Source organism: Anser anser, assembly GCF_964211835.1.
Source record: "Anser anser genome assembly, chromosome: Z".
NCBI classification, from domain to species: Eukaryota; Metazoa; Chordata; class Aves; order Anseriformes; family Anatidae; genus Anser; species Anser anser.
This window is the reverse complement of record NC_139723.1, coordinates 10,911,908-10,922,572: the sequence shown is the minus strand read 5'-3', so window position 1 is coordinate 10,922,572 and position 10,665 is coordinate 10,911,908. Positions and strand designations below refer to the sequence as shown.

At 45.0% G+C, this 10,665-nt stretch overlaps 1 protein-coding gene across 6 annotated transcripts in view; it reads left to right on the top strand.

The window, feature by feature from the left end:
• The first annotated feature begins 3,098 nt into the window (after positions 1-3,098).
• Positions 3,099-10,665, top strand: part of PLPPR1 (phospholipid phosphatase related 1) — a 135,977-nt gene continuing 128,410 nt past the window's right edge. The window contains exon 1 of one of the 6 annotated variants that reach the window (XM_083818580.1): positions 3,099-3,239. The gene's annotated coding sequence lies outside the window, so the exon portion shown is untranslated. Of the gene's footprint in view, positions 3,240-3,486; positions 3,816-3,916; positions 3,939-4,179; positions 4,301-4,441; positions 4,864-10,665 lie in introns of those variants that run through there. The other 5 variants (XM_083818576.1, XM_083818582.1, XM_083818577.1 and 2 more) reach the window with 5 other exon arrangements.

Sequence of the window (10,665 nt, the reverse complement as noted above, 5' to 3'; positions counted from 1 at the left end):
TGTGTGTATGATTGTTGTCATCTTGCTCTGTGCAGAGATAGGTGGGTGCATGAATCAAATGTAGATGTTCTGGTCAATAGGAGAACAAAAAATGTCTGCCGAAAGTCTACCCTTTTGCATGCTGAAGAAAGTATTGGGGTAAATCTTTTGATAGATGTTACTAGTGAGGCCTTATGCTGAATTCTTATGCACTAACCTCTGAGGTCACTTAATTTGAAACTTTTTATTAATGGTGTGGAAAAAAGTCAGATGGGGTCAACAACAAGGTGTTTAAGGATGAGAGGGACAAAGCAGCAAGTGCTGGTTCTTCTTTTTGAGGAAATCCACTCATGAAATTAGCTGCAAGCAAACGCATGTCAAACATAGTGAATACTTTTGTTGTCATTACGATCTTCTTGCTACAAGACGTGACAGAATAATGTATGAATATAGGACTTCAGTAGCATCTCTTTCATGATAGAGATATCAGAACATGAAGTTTCGTTGTGATGTTCCCCTGTGTGAAGAGCAAACTGCTTCCAACCTATACACTGCACTATGCAAGCTCTTAATGGCTGGTGGTAACACGAATTGTTCTGAATTTCTGGATTGGATCTAGCCAAACACTCATGCAAGCAAACAATTTTGAATGTGTGCTGCAACAGGCTTCAATGGAATTATTCACGCCTGGAGATGAGTCAGAGTATGAGATACCCTATTAGGATTTATTCTGGAAAGAGAAGAAACTGCTGCCAGGAGCTAATACCAGTAAAAAAACTGTTAAGGGAAGTACCTGAATTGGCTGTGGTGAATGTTGTTGCATTCATTCTTCCGTGAAGATTTACAGACTGCTGAATTATTGCAATCGATTCCTCCAAATCCAATACCAGATGAAGGAGCTGACAGATATCCATGCCCCCACTGAATTATCATTGATCTGAAACTAAAATTTGTTGCTTTTAGCAGTAAAAAATGAATCTTTCTTCTATAATATATATCCTTATCTCTTTTTTCTGCCTACTTTAGAGAGTAGCACATAGAGAGCAACACCTTGCCCACATGATTTCACTAGCAAACGTGGGCAGCTATTCTCCAAGCAAATTAGGCAGTCAGTTCTCACCGAATCTCATTGCATTTTGGGTACCAGCTATGCTTTCAGTCAAAACATAGATGTGCCTAAGAAGGTGATTAATGTCTATTTAAACTACCAGGTCGGTATGCTTTATCTGGGATATGCATATTTAATGAGAACTGCTGAATCGGGTATCTCTAAAAATCCTAGTCCAGATGTACAGTGCTAAAAGAAGATGCTGTGATTGTCCTAAATGCAACAGGTACTGTTGAAATGTTGCCTTTGTTTTTTGTTTGTTTTTTGTTTGTTTGTTTGTTTGTTTGTTTGTTTTTCATGGTGTTGAGTCATGTTGCCTGAGATGCAGCATGCAGTTTTCTACAATTTTGTCATTCAGTAAGTGCCTCTGGTAAAAGATCATTATTGTTTGTGTTTCTCAGTTTGTTTTCACTTTTGTTTACTTGTTTTGTTTTCAAATGTTTCTCCTATTAATATGCTTTCTGGAACTGCTTGGCCGACTTTAGGCTAAAAATAGCCATTGTTGCTGCAGCTCCATTCAAGCCACACAACTCCCACACTAGGAAGGACAACCTCATGCCCTGCTGAGCTTCCCTGAAACGACAAGCAGGTCAGAAAGCCACACCACCAAAAAGCAGGAGAAAAATCCCACCTTTCTGCTCTTTTTCCACAGGGCTTGCTGATGGCACAAGGTGGGAAAACAGCAGAAAGGCATCTTATTTTTTTGGTTTCCCTCTGCCTCCTCCCACATCCAGCCAAGGTCCGTAAATGCCATTCCTTCATGGAGAGAAGTGAAAGAAAAGGTGAAACTGCAGTGATGTCAAACTGCGAATAGGAGAGTTTCATGTTTAGTTTCCAAGCGGTTGTTCTTCAGTTTAACTTAACTTTGATAAATCTGTTGGGTGTTGGTGTTTGGGTATGATCAGGTGAATGCTTCCCATGCAGTCACACTGCTTAAACAAGCAGGAACACCTCAACTGAGACATGTTCATCAGGCTGTGTCTGTGCTCCTGAACTCTTACAAGGGAAAAAGGCTCTAGATGCACAAATAAAGTTTTTCTCTGCATTGCAGCAGACAAAAAAATAACACTTCTCAACCCTGAGTGGGCAACTTTATACTGCTTGTCTCAGTCAATGTGTCTTCGTGCATGCAGGCCAGACACAGTGTGGGGCTTCTCATGATCTTGGGCAAGTCCCAGCCCTGTGACACTGTGCTCCCTCTCTGTGAGGTGAGGGGACAAAGAAGCATCCAGAACGGCTTCTGTAGATACCTTGGTAACTGAGAAATGAAGCTCCGTTTCTCCACAGATACAAATTTTATTTTCTTGATTTACTTTAGCTTGTGGATGCTTTTTTTTTTTTTGCTTTTTTTTTTCCCCCCAATTTTCTGTTAAACCATATTGGCAGGAGGACTTCACACACTTGTGGGAAGCCAGGACTCTGTGCTCATTTTCAGTAGAACAACTACTGGGTCGCCTCGTCTTTGCCCTGCCAATTAGGAATCTGGCACACGTATGAGCGGTTGGGGTGGTAACATTCTCACATATTATAACACATCTGTGACTTGGAGTCAAATTGGAGTTTAACACGGAGAAGATGCGAGCCACTGTTTGTGTACTCACTGAGCCTCATTTGTGATAGTTTGCTGAGAAAAGGTTATTTTCGGTTCCAGTAGTTCAGACTGGCCCAGCAGCTCCAGCACGAGAGCAAGGCTGCTCAGGTGAGGGCAATGCACATTTTTTGAGTGTGACCTGTAAGGGTATGCAGCAGTGATGCTCGGCCATCCTGCCCGCTGCCTGGCACCTGCAGGTGAGTTGTGGGGGGCGGAGGCACAACGCTGATGCCAGAGCCTGAATCGGGTCCTGGATCCCAGCCTCCTGCCATGGCCTTGTATTTTGGTGTCATGCTCTATGCCGTGCCTGCCACCTAACCCCAAGCACCTCTGGAGCTCAGGGACACACACAGTTACAGGTCACCCGGATCCCTGCCCCGTCTGTTTGCTTTGCTCCCTGTGCCCATCCTTTTTCTCCCCCCTTCTTTTTGAGGGGAGGGGGCAGTCCAGCCTGCGGTGATGTTGGATGAAGACGGTGGAGCTGTAAGCTCCCAGCAGCTGGGGCTAGGGGAGGAATAGCCGGGCCACATCCAGCCTCTGGCCGCCAGTTGGAAACGGGAGGTAGGAATTTCCCCCCCTGCGATGGGGGGCGTTTTGTCCACCCTTCGCCCCTTCCCCACCCTCCTGCGACCCCGTGGGACCAGGGAACCCCAGGGGGACGAAAGGATCCGGCACAAAAGAGGTCTCCGAGACTCACGGCTGGGAAGGGGGGAGCTGGGGATTGGGGGGGGGGGGGGGGTCCACGCTCCCTGCCCTGCCCTCCGCCCGCCCCTCCGCAGCCAGCCCCTTTCCCCTCCCTCCTCCTCCCCGGCTCCGGAGCACGGGGAGGCAGAGGAGAAGAGGCGGGCGATGGGGAAGGAGCTGCGCCGATTATCCTCTTGGCATCATTAAAATAAATAAATAAATAAACGGATAAATAAATAAATAAAGCAGGCCGGGAGGAGTGGTGCAGGAAAAAAAATAAATAAATATATATTTATAGGGAAGACATCCCCGTGTGTGTGTGTGTGTCCCCCCGCCCCTCTCCAGCGGCTCAGAGGAGGCAGGGGCGGACCACGATGCCCGGCTTGCGGGCGCTGCCCGCCCGCCCGCATGGACACCGCAGCCCGTAGCGGGGTTTCCGCACCGCACCGCGGGGTGAGCGGGGCCGGGGGGGCCGGGGGGTCGGCGGGGGGACCGGGGAGGACCGGGAGGGGCCGGGGGAGCCGCGTTTCGGCGGTGGGAGGCTGAAGGACGAGCACCCCTGCTGCTGTCTGCGAGGTGATGCGGGGTTCGGTGCGGGAGGTTGCGCGTTTTTTTGGTGTTTTTTTTTTATTATTATTATTATCTTTTATTATTATTTTTGTCCACCTGTGATTCCTTTACGTGCGCCGAAAGCAGCGGAGAGGTGGAGGAGCGGGGGGCGCCCGGAGAGCGTTAAAGGGGAGCGCCGCGGAGCCGGTGCTTGGTGGTCTCCACATGGCGAGCGGAGGAGGAGGAGGGAGGAGAAGGAGGAGGAGGAGGAGGAGAAGGAGGAGGAAGAGGAGGAGGGGGTGTAACAGGCTCGGGGCCAGGAGCGTGCTCGCAGAAAGCGTCGTTGCGGACCGCGGGTGCTTTACGGAGAGGCGCGATTCCAGCAGCAGGTCTCCGGGCTTCCCCTTGCCCCTGCCCCGCTGCCGGTTCCCCACAGAAACCCTCCTGCCCGGAGGGGGGAGACCCACCACCCCGCATCCCCTCCCCTGCTGAGAGGGGAGGTTTCCCCGCATCCCCCCCCCCCTCCCCTCGCTGGCCACCACCTCGCCGGTCCCCGGCTGGGGTCCCCCGGGGGTCCCGCAGCCCCCCTGGCCCTGCTGCCCCCCTTGGGCACAACGTGAGGTTCACCCCCGGAGGAGGTCGGAGCCCCGCATCCCGTCCGCGGGGAGCCGTCGGGTTGTGAGCGCAGGCGGGCACCATGTCGCACCATGTCGCACCATGTCGCACCATGTCGCCGCTGCTACGTCCCCCCCGACTGCGCTCCACTCACCCCCAGAGCGACGGAGTTTGTGTGTTGGGTAGTTTGGGGGTAAAGCTGCGTTTTGCTGTGTTGAATTGGATGCGGGAAGACAGACTGCGGAGCTGAGATGTGAAAATGCCGCGGTGTTTGGGGAAACCTGGTCCCCAGTCGTTCTGCGTGTGTAGAAAACCTGAATGGTGCGAAAGGGAAAAGGTGCTGGGATTTGGGTCGGGTGTCGTTTAAAGCTTGCAGGTGGTGAGGAGAGGTTTGATAGCTGGCGCATGAGGTTATACAATAGTTCTCGTGGTGCCTCTGGGTGAGTTTTTGAGAAATATATCGGTAAGTGTAGCAGCATAGCGTGCTCATCGCAGGGTTGCTGGGAGCGGGTGCGTGAAGACCCCGGGGGAAGAGCAGGGGCTTCAGGCTGCGTTGTCCCTGCTGGAAATGAGATGGGTATGGTGAGGAAAAGGAGGCATTCATGGCTCCGAGCTCAGATTTCTGCCTGTGTTTCTACCTGGGCACAAGGAAGGCTGCTTGGCTGCTTGTTTGTTTGTTTGTTTCAAGCGTTTTACGGTTTGTACAACGTGCTCTTGTGCTTGAACTGGGACAGATGTTCCCAGGGGAGTTACGCCAGGACAGGTTACCTCTAAGCCAAAGGCTGCTCTGTGTGGCTGCCCTCAGCCGCTGAACTTAAAGGTTCAGTTTAGTCTGAGGACATTCCTGTGGAGCTCCCTCCTTTTTTTAAAGTCACCTCATTTCTTTCATGTGCAATATTTTTGGCTATTTCTAAAAATAGAAAAGAGTGAGCTCTGAAAGCCTGCACATTTTCTGCATTTATCCGTAGATAAGTTCGAAGGTACTGTACAGGACAAGAACCTGATTAGGAGACTTGACCCTGGAAGAAAAGGACAAAATTTACATCCGCTGGGGAGTACTGGGAGCCATGACAACAAATTCCTACTACCTCCCTTTATTTACTTGTATTCCTTCCTCTCCTTTTCAGCTTTCATGGCATATTTCGGTAGTAGGCTATGCCCATTCTGGGTGGAAAAATGGTGATGATGAAAAACCTGCTAAACCACATTTTTTTAAATCAGAATGATAATCAGTGCTGTTTCTCCTTTGGTGGTGGATGTGAGCTTGTTTCAGAATGTGCTGACTTAACTGGGCAAAATTGTGCCTGTTGTTATTGTGTGCGTTGAAACAAGTTAAAAACACCAAAGACCATACTTTTTCTTTCTGCTTGGTGAGACAGCAGAGGAGAGAAAGAACTGGTGGGGAGCTGTACCAGTAATTCTTTATGCATGCAACAACCTCTGCTCAGTTACAGAACATTTTGGTGGGTCTCTTGTAGTAATTGGATATATTTTCACTGAATTGACAAAGTTCAGCAGCAGAAGAAGGAGATTTTTGGATTTTCAGTTGTATCCTACCTGCCAGTTTTGTTTTGTTCTTTTAATATTTTATCTACATTTTCTCTGACAGCTTTGATAATCATGTAAATTTTTTCATTTCTTTGCTTACTCTTCCTCATTGTTCAATGGTAGGAATCTAGATACACTTTGTTGCTTTGAAGGATTTTTTTTTTTTTAATTTAAAAACGTTTCTGTAATTGTTATTTCATCAGATAGCAAGTTGAACTGATTAGCCCACTTCATAGTGCTCTAATTTTCCTCTTAATACTCTCTACAGCCACTGCTCTGCAGATAATACAACACCATGGAAGAAGTGTGTTTGTCCAATTCTGTTCAACTGGATCTATTCTGAATATCATTTTGATTGAGATTTCATCATGGGATTGTCACTTAATCGTAAAACTGGGCCTTCAAGGTGTTTAAGCTGATCTAATGAAAAACAGCTACATATCATTAAGGCACAAAAGTGTGTTGTTTGTTGTTTTTTTTTTCTTAGTTTTGTGGTTTTTTTTGTTTGTTTTGTTTTTTAATTAATCCACTAATGCTTGCCTACAGAAAATACTCCAACAACAACTTGTACTGGTTGAATTGATACCAAAAGACTAACTTTTTGAAGTTGGTGACTCATCCATAAAGGATCTGAAATTCCTGATGAAATCTTAGCTAAATAGATGTAGGTATATCAGCTAAAGTCCAGATATAGTTTAACCCTCATCGCAGTCTACAACTTCCTCGCGAGGAGGAGTGGAGAGGCAGGTGACCTATTCTCTGTTATCACCAGTGATAGGACCCACAGGAACGGTGTGAAGCTGAGGCAGGGGAAGTTTAGGCTGGACATCAGGAAGAGGTTCTTCACCGAGAGGGTGGTCGCACACTGGAACAGGCTCCCCAGTGAAGTAGTCACTGCACCGAGCCTGTCTGAATTTAAGAAGAGATTGGACTGTGCACTTAGTCACATGGCCTAAACTTTTGGGCAGACCTGTGCGGTGCCAGGAGTTCGACTTGATGATCCTTATGGGTCCCTTCCAACTCGGGATATTCTATGATTCTATGAACTTTTAAAAAGGCGTATAAAATGTATAACACTTCCAAAGGCTTATATTGCTCTTTCTGTGGGAAAATAAAGAAATAGTTTTTTTCATCTTCTTAACATCTCCCAAAAGATATACTTTTGAGACCATTTTTCCCCTTCATTGATGAAACTGAAGGTCGAACAAAGGTGGTTCCAATGACAGAAGTCCTTGTTGGCCTCTCTCTTCTCTTCTTCTGGTTTCTGCCAAAGAAATCTGTGATACATGGTCAGTTCTGTATAAGTTTTCACACAAGCTTAATGAAATCGACTGTGTGATCTGAGTGACTGAAATCACATGGTTGTTCCATAGGAAGTGAAAACACCCTTACTTACTATAGCATAAATCACAGATTCATAGAATGGCTTGGGTTGGAGAGAACAGTTTTAAAGTTTGTCTTATGCAGTTGCCCCAAGCAGGGACATCTTTTGCTAGGTCAGGTTGCACAAAGCCCTGTCCAACCTGACTTTGAACCCTTCAGCAATTGCCCAGCTTTATATCCAATCAAGATCAACCTTGTTTCAATTTAAAACCCTGGCCTCTTGTTCTGCCACTACAAGCCATGGTAAAAAGTCTTTATGTTGAAGCCTTTTCTTGTTTTCAGTCCTTTGCTTGTTTATAGCTATTATTTTCTGGGTGAAAATCCCATTTGAATTAATCAGATTCAGATTTGCTTTGTTAACTTCACTGGCAGCCTAGAGCTTATTCTCCAAAAGTTGCCACATAGTGTCTGTTGTGGGTCTTAATGAGGTTCTGTGAAGCTCTCTGCTTTGAATTTTTAAGCTTTGGAGGAAATCCAGTATTTTCTGATACCCCCTCTTGATGTCAGACTGAGTTCTGCAGATTTAGCCTGGTACTATTCATGGGTCATGATTTCTTGGGATGCTGAGTGAATTAAAAAAATAAAAAAAAAATAAAAATTAGCTGGTCACAGATAGAAAAGACTGTGTGCAAACATCGCATCTGAAAACCCAGTTCTCCTCTGGGGAACACCCAAAGCTTTTGGTGTTTTTAATAGGTAGATACTTGGATGGGGCATAAATATAAACTGAAAGACCAACATGTTTATTGCTACTACTGTGTGAAATTGGTGTTGCAACTAGCTTATGTTTCCCTTACTCATACCTATTTAGGCACCGTTTGCTATTTTTTGCATATCCAGGGTGAAAACTTGCTCTTCAGTGGTGTTTTTCAGAAATGCTTGCATGGCAGCAGCTGAGATAGCAGTCTGAGTGGCACTGTTGTTGCTATGCATGCACTGATTCTGAAGATCCCATGCTTTTGTTTAAGTCACGTTATCACTAGTGCCTACTCGATGACATAAACTAGGGATGAAAAACAGAGTTGACAATCAGTAGGTACTCTGAGCAATCATTTGTTTGTTAGATTGGATGTCAGCATTCACCCATTCCTCCTTTTTTTGGGATACCTGTTCTTTTGGCAGTCTGTACCCTACCTATGCATTGCCAAAATAGAGCTAAACACCCTTCCTGTGCTGTTAGCAGTCAGAGCTCTTTAGAATCACTGCCTGGATCTCTCCCTGGCCCTCTCATGTTAAGTCCTGAATGAAGAATGTAAATTTAGGCTTCTCAGCTTGTCTTTCCCTTGATTACCTGAAATACTCATGGGCAATTCCATTGCTGTGGGGAATGGAGGGTAGCCTCATGCATATGGTAATCTTTGTTGTGCTACATGATTTTTTTCCTAAATATCATAGTCTGTCCATCCTCTTGAAATACAGAATAACTTCCCTTCCCTAGGTGGGTGCCCATGCTTTTATTAGCAAAGTGTAGAGCTTTGCTAGTGCCAGGTGCAAGCCATCCCGTTACGATGTCTGGTTTGTCTTGGGCAGCTGCCATCTTTCTAATTATATTGAAAATCATACACGAGTGTATGAGTATATAATTAGTTGGAGAGGGGTAGCCACAGGCAGCAGAGTGGGAACAGAATGGGCTTACACGTATAAGATAGTATTTTGATCCATTTTTCTGAAAGCTTCATGCTGAATTATCCTCATATCTTAACCACAACTAGAATCAGCTCCAAGGCAGATCCATGTGCACAGATGTGCTAATCATTGATTTAGCATGTCCTCTAGGGATCTAAGGACCTGGAAGGATGTAAAGGTATGCTGCTTGTTGCCAACAGGATTGTATCTGCAAGATCTTGGTTTAAAGTCACCCATGAATTTGGCCATTCTTTGTATTTGGAGTAAGGTTTCTTCTTTTCTTTTTTAAATGGTGTCACTTTTATTCATGACAAGATAGGGTGGTTGTATTACCACATCTCTTCAATCCCTTTAATCTAGTTGTTTAAATAGCCTTTAAGATGTACCTTTCCTCTGATTTTTGTTTTCTCTTTGTTACACTCTCCTAAGTGAAGGGCTGATTCTTTGCTCAAAAAAGTGGAATAACAACATTTAAAGTGAATGTCTCTTATTGATGATAAAGAGTTTGCTGAATTCACAGGGTAAAAATGGCAAATATCCGTGAGACACTGACTGTCAAGCCAAGTCCACTATTTCAGTTTCAAGATGCACACTGATTTTAAAACTGGAGTTGAGCTCTGCACAATTGCAAAATTGAACCTCATTCCTAATCTTCTCTGAGGACGGATTTTGTACAAGTCTCAATAAACGTATCTGAATCTCATGCCTGATGTCCTCCACATACAGATTCATCCAAGTTAACTTCAGTACCTGCTTGGAGTTTGTCGGAGCTAATGGGTTTCTAGAGAAGCTTGGGGTCTCACCCCCTTGGAGTAGCTGCCTCTTCAGTAACTCAAATGGGAGCATGAGATTTCAATGTGCATTTTCATAAATGTTTCTCATGCCTTTTTTTTTTTCTGTTTTGCTGAGGCACCAGTGAGTTCAGAATCCTGCTTCACAACCCATCAGTTTAAATCAATCAAAAGAAGAGGAGGAGGAAAAAATCCAACTTTGATGGAAACACACATACTGCAAAAGGCAGTTGTATCACATTTATATTCTGCTGCATGCTTCTATCACCCACGCTTGTAAAATACTTACTGGAAACAAGATGAAGTACATTTAATTTCCCCACATACAATAATTTATTGTATTTGCTGAGTAATTACTGGTGCCTTTCATACAGTAACTTATTTTTCTACTTCTTCCATTCATTGTGCATGGGAGGGTTAACAACTCATGAACTGAAAAGCAAGTCAGTTTGTATTAGCTATTTGTTTTTAAATTGACTGAGACACACGGCTAGAAACTTGAAAAATATATTTTGCAAAACACAGCTGGGATTTCTGGAGAATCCCATGAGAACAATTTAAAGGAGAAAGGAAAAGTGCTGGAAGAATGAAAAGTCATCATAAAACTGTGTCTTTTCTTCCCTGTAGCACCTAAATCACATTCCTTTGTGCTTAGAAGCTTGCTTTCAATACCAATGAAACATTCAGTAACCTGTGAGAATAATGCAGTTCTGATGGCAATACTGTATGTGGGTAAATCAAGTCAGAAGAACTGTTTACACAGCCTCATGCAGGAATCTCGCCCTCTCACA